Source organism: Macadamia integrifolia, chromosome 2 (assembly GCF_013358625.1).
Source record: "Macadamia integrifolia cultivar HAES 741 chromosome 2, SCU_Mint_v3, whole genome shotgun sequence".
Taxonomy (NCBI): Eukaryota; Viridiplantae; Streptophyta; class Magnoliopsida; order Proteales; family Proteaceae; genus Macadamia; species Macadamia integrifolia.
Genome location: NC_056558.1, coordinates 2,003,522 through 2,010,323, shown reverse-complemented (window position 1 = coordinate 2,010,323; position 6,802 = coordinate 2,003,522).

The window sequence follows — 6,802 nt, the reverse complement described above, 5'->3', positions numbered from 1 at the left end:
TGTTGTCTACTAGAGGTTTGTTGGATGAAATTAAATTGTGATGGGCGTTATATAGGAAATTAAATCCAAGAAGCAGATTATATGCTGGTGAGGTTTTTAGAGACTCTCAAGCTAATGTTATCTTTGTTGGGTCCTGGTTGAAACTGAGAAGGGGTGAATCAGTATGCCAAATTATTTTTTCATTTTTTGAATAGACCCCTAATGTGGCAATCTCAGTAGGCACTTCAATAGATACATGTACGGTTTATTGATGCTACCTAGAGCTGCTATGTGTACTACTGAAAATTCTTATTGCTACACAGAGCTTACTCACATAAATTATATTGTTGCACAAAGCTGTCTCACACACGATAATCACCATCTCATACATATATAGTTGTATACATATCCACATTGCACCACCAAGTGGTCAAGTCTATCAGATGTATATAATCATCATGCAACCAACTACTCCAATACACAAAGCACATGTGCACAACCATAACACATGAAATCTGTGCTTCGGCCAGTTGCCTACATGCACGAAACCTCAACATTTATTCAAATACTAATTTTGATTGTACCCACAACAATGGGAATACATTCCGAGTTTTCACCCTTGATGTCCAAAGGCTAGGTTATCACGCCTATTTTCTCAGAATGATATTTCGCACCCATAGCAAATAGGTTTAGGAAGTGATAACTACTTAGGAACACACATTCCTTGTGTCCAACACCCACTGAACACCAATTACAAAAATAATGTTGAGTTTATATCAATGCCCTACAATAAAATCTCATATACCATAGGTCTATGGTTGTATAACCTAGCTAAGGATACAATGGAAATACATAAAATCAAATGCATAGGTCAAAGTGTAGAATAGCTTATAACCCTACTCATTTCCGGAGATGAAACCAAAAACTCTGATTGTCCACTGGAACCTTCAACCTCCCCCAAGTCGATGGAGAAATTAGAATCTTCTAGTGCTCTATGGAACCCAAATTTGTCTGTGTCTGAAACACTTTGGCAGTGAATCTGTGATACAAACACTCTCTCTTTTTTTCTTCTCTTTTTTTCTTTTTCTTCCCTCTTTTTCCTTTCCTCTCCTTTCTTTTCATTTCCTTTTCTTTCCTCCTTTGTGGAAGCTCATCTTAGCTTCAACAACGGTGCACACAAGCACTCCTTCTCTCTCTATTTCTCCTATTCTTGTCTTCCTTGTAAATACAACTTTAATGGAGAAGTAATATTCTCAACAAAAACTACCAATCTCCATTAATAGGGCTTGAGAAAACTTTTCTTGAGAGACATTTAACACATACAAAGAGAGGGAAAAACTCATTTTCTCTTCCATTTTATTTTTCTTGGCTACCACCACATAAGGCTTTCAATATAGCAGCACAAACACACCCACTCAGCTATATCTCCATTAATGGAGTCTAAAGACCATTCTCTTGATGTTAAAACCCCATTTCATGCAACTAACACAAAGGGGGGGGGGAGCTTCTACTCATTTTTTTCATCACCTTCACTTCCTCTTCTACTCAATCTCTTTGCACAGAGAGATAGTGCTTGCAAAAACGAAGAATCTATGAGTTGAATGGTCCAAAATGGCCTTCGGATGAGAGAGATATGCCCCTTTGAAGTTCGGGCTCTGAAATAGCCTAAAATGGAATCTTACATGTGTCACAATACTATTTGTACAACAATCTTTTCCTTCAGGAAATATTTGGGTATTTAAACCAATTTTGAGGTTGAATTGTGACACCAAGATATGGCAAGTGTACTGGACCCACCTGAGAGATCATTGAGGGGTTTCCACTAAGAGACTGCTTAGTACCAAGGGGTCTAGAAGATCGATGATGGTGTGAAAACCTTAGTCCCACATCACTTAAGGGAAGTTGCTGGGTTTTTTGATAACCTACCTCCTTAACATGGTACAAATGTGTTTTAAAGCATTGAGGCCCAAGAACCAAAGAGGACAATAATGTACCAAAGTTAATGGAGCCGGGGTATTACCTGAATGTTGGGCGTTAGTGTATAGAATGAAATATGTGAGGGAGATAAATGTTCGAAAGCTATGGATTGAATGTGATTCTATTGGTTTTGAAAGGGGCAGTTCCCTGGTTTGTGTGGCAACTATGGTACTGTATCCGCCCTTAGTTCCATAGAATGGAAAGTAACTCACTACTATAGAGAGGATAATCCAATTATGGATTTCGTCTTCTATGGTTGCATTTACAGGTTCTACTCTTTATGAGCTTCATGTCGATGCTCAAGGTTGCCCGAGATTTAAGTTTTTAGATTGATTTTCTATCTGTTGCAGTCTAGTTCCTCCTACTGATGGCAATGCCAAAGGTATGTGGGGCTAGTTTGTGTTTTTATGTTTAGGTTTCTTGCTTTGTTCAGTTGACATCTATACTTTCTTTTTTCCATTTTTATTTTTAATATAAATGATCCTTTAGCAAAAGAAGATGTGACTATTTCAAAGCATTGAGTATAGAAGGTCTTTAAAATTGATCACTCTTAAAGTTTTAGACTTCACTTTGATCGTATAACTCACATTATTCTACATTGTTTCACTTATTGTAAGATCAAACACCAAGAAACACGAATAATAAAGAGACAATAGATCCATACGACACAGAGATTTAACGAGGTTCACACACTAGGGTGGTGTGCTACGTCCTCGAGCAAAGAAGAAGATGATTCACTATGCAGAAGAGAAATTACACCCTAGCAGCGGAGAGGAAAAACTCGCCCTAAAACCCTAGCTCGAAAAACCCCAAAATACAATGATTTTATCAACAAGCAACAGTACATTATATATACTCCAAATCATGGGTCGACCCATCAGGTCGCGGTCGATCCGGTCGAACCATACCGTACGCCCCTACACCCCCATACGAGATCAGTGACGGGCTTCGGGCTTGGGCCTATCGGCTCAAGCCCTTTGCTTCCATCACAGATCTCAGAAAATTTCCCATTTGGGTCGCCACCAAAATATGTCGGATCGGGTCAATCTTCAAAACGGGTCAACAATTCGAGACAAACTTAACACTTATATTTATAACGGTTTGGAGTTGATCAAATAAACTTCATAAATTTTAGGTCACACTTCATTTGTTATGAAAATTTCAACTTTTTCTTTATGATGCATAATTGCTTCTTTTTCTTGTTTTTGTTTTTGTAAAAATAATACTTGACGAAGATAAATTCAGATCAATTTGTCTTCTATTGATGGAAAATAACTTACTGTTATAAGGAGGCAACTCCCATAAAGATTTCCTTGCGAAAGATGCAGCCAAAAAGTTATTTTTCTACCATGATTGATCTCTCTTCCCATATGAGGGAGAAGTTGTGGAAAGATGCAATGACTAGGCTGAGATTTCATTTTTCCTACATTGAATTTTTTTGTGAGGATTAGCGGGTTTGGCAATGCCGAAGGTTGGGACTTTTTTTCCTTTTGTTTCTCTGTATTCGTTTAGGGATGCCTGGACATTAACTCTTGTACTCTTTCTTTTATCTCTTTCTTTTATTTTCTTTAATATATTTTCTAATCTCTTATAGAAACAATGAAAATTCAGATAAGGCACATTTTGTATGATGTATAAAAACCTCACTTGGCATTAAACTAAACACCTGTGAGAGAGAGAGAGAGGATGAGGCTACCCGTGAGAGAAATGTTTGGCCTACTTATCAAGTGTCCGTAATAACAACCCCAAAAGGAAGTTCAATTGGTAAAGAATAACACCTCAAAATTAAGAGATCGTATGTTAAACTCCCCTTAGGGCCTGCATACTAAGAAGGAAAAAGTTTTCCCAATGGCAATGAAATTTTTTACTAGAATTTTTTATTACAATGGAAAAAGAAAAATCTAAATCCAAGGGAAAGCGAAAATGGTTGCACATTTGGGGATGTCCACATGGTTTAACTGATCCAAGTACCAGCTACACTCTTTATTTTGATTTTCATACATAAATCAGCCCAAAAAGAGTTGTTCATATGAAAAAACAGGACATTGAAATCCCTTTGTCACCCCAAATAGAGTTTCACCAAGTGCAAAAGAAGACTTTAAAAGTTCAAGACTGTATATGCCAATTACTAATATATTTTTTTTTATTTGGTAAAATGCCAATACCTATGCACAGATATATGAAAAAATAAGCATGCATGGAAATACATAAAAAAAATTGATTAAATTTGAGTCTAAAATTTTACGCGTCACTAGTTTTAGACCATTCTCTCAATATCCAATGAATATGATGGTAAGAGATTCCTTATGAGTTGACATTCTTAAAAATTATTCATTTCCAAAATACATTTGTCATGCACGAGGTCTGGTTCCATGAACATGGAGGAATGAAGACACAAATGAGCCAAGGATGTAACTCTCAACAACTAAGCCGAATTGGCTAGTGCCGAGAAGATGGGAATTGATTCAGTTTCTTGGTCCAAAAAAAAAAAGTTGAAAGAGAAGTTGGGGGGAATGATAACACAACTAGCCACGTATGTATCTCTTGACATTGGAACCGTATTGGCTAGTGCCGAGAAGACATGAATTGACTCACTTTCCTGGTTAGAAAAAAAATAAAAGGCTGAAAGAGAATTTTTTTTGGGTGGGGGGGGGTGGATGATACAACTGAGCCAAGGATGTCAGTCTCAAGATCGAGTTGGCTACTGCAAAGGAAGATGGGATTTTTTTTTTTTTGATAGGTAGAAATCTTTTACTCAAAGAAGAGTAGACAAGCATAAGATGAATACAACCTCAACAGGCAACCATATTTCCAAGAACAAGCTCAAAAGGAGAATTAGAGTCTCAACCATTGTTAGCAAAATGGGAACAAGAAAAAATGAAATAAAAATGAAAGACAACGGTGAAAAAATACAAACAATACGGTCAAACAAATGATTAAAAGAAGAAGAAGAAGAAGAAGAAGAAGAAGACTAACGATACAAGTTTTAAACGTGTATATTTCAGAAAAATGGGACGAAAAAAATTGATATTATCGCTCAAATAAATTGAGCAATTATATCATGAATACTTGCATCTAATGTTAAAAACAACTAGAGAATGTCTCTTTGGCGATACTTCTCAGCAGGAAGTCTCTTTGGCGAGGGTGTCGCAGGGTCCTGTGAGAATGTCATTGCGCACAAAGAGAACGGGACTGATTCAAGGATCCAGTCGAGGCGGCCTGACGAGCAGGGGCGGTCGGATTTCTTCCTCTGGGCATGGTCCGGCCCCTACCTCTACAATTAGTAGAAGGGAGATTGCTGTGATGGGAGCTCAGGCAGTGGATAGAGCTGTTTTGATGGGTGAGCAGGGTAAAACAGTGGGAGAAAAAAAGGAGAAGAAGAAAAAAGGAGGAGGTCAGACATCTATATCTGATAAGATCGTAGATTCAACTGTTTAATCATGCATGTTCTTTTCTGGAATATTCGTGGTGTGAAGAAGGAGGCTGGTAAGAGATTTTTACAATCTCTTATTTCAGAGTATTCTCCAGATTTTTTGTGTTTGGCTGAACCAATGGTTCAGGTGAGTAAATTCCCTGTTTTATTTTTTAATAAATTGGGATATTCGGCAGAGTTTATCCATAATATCCGCCATGAAAGGTTGTCTAACCTGTGGATAATTTGGAAACGTGGTCTGAGGCACCCTTCCATTGTCTCAATTTCGGAACAACAGCTCTCTATTGAGGTCTACTGGCAAGGGAAAAAACTGCTTTTGTCCTTTATTCATGCTAGTTGCTTTAAAATTGAGCGTAGAGATTTGTGGTCGGAATTGGCGGCTATTTCAGCAGCTTCTCTCCCTCTGCTTGTTGTTGGCGATTTTAATGCGACGCTGTTATCTAATGAAAAAAAAGGTCCGGGGAAATTTAATGTTGGATCGGCAGCAGAGTTCCAAGCAATGGTGGATTCTTGTATGCTCATTTCTACCCCTTCACAGGGTAAAAAGTATACTTGGTCAAATAATCGTAGAAGGGGTAATGTCATGGCTGTTCTGGATAGAAGTTTTCATAATGAGTTATGGATTGATGAATTCAAAAATATTTCTCAGCGAGTTATAAGCTGCACTGCATCTGATCACACTCCCATCTTGATCCATTCAAACGTGATCCAAAAGCCTAGCAACATTCCGTTTCGATTTCATAATTTTTGGATGGAAGATGATAGTTTTCAGTCGGTGGTGAAGCAAGCCTGGTCCCACCAGGTAGGTGGCTGCCCCATTTATATCTTGGCGCAGAAATTGAAGGTGGTGAAAGGGGTGCTAAAAGCTTGGGCAAAAGAAAGATTTCCTAATTTAAATGAGGAAGTGAAAAAAGCTACTTCAGAGCTAAAAAGAGTGCAGGATATTATTGAGGTTTCAGGAATGTCGGATGCCCTCTTTAATGAAGAAGCTGATGCAAAAACAGCCCTTTTAAATGCTAGTAAGATGCAAGAAAAACTATGGTCTGAGAAGGCTAAATTACGATGGTTGAAAGAAGGCGATCGGAACACAAAATTTTTCCATCTTTCAGTCAAGATTAGAAGATCAAGAAATCAAATTAGTATGTTACGTCGTGAAGATGGTTCTTGGATTTCCGATCAATTAGATTTGGCCAACTATATTGTGGATTTTTACAAGAATTTTCACTCTGTAAATCCTGTAGAACCACACTATGAATTACTTGACCAAATTCCAACAATCATTTCTAATGAAGACAATGCTTTCTTGGATGATGTTCCCTCAAGGGAAGAAATAAAGATGGCGATATGGGATCTGGATGCGGACAGTTCTCCGGGTCCTGACGGCTTTCCAGGTCAGTTTTTCAGAAGTTGTTG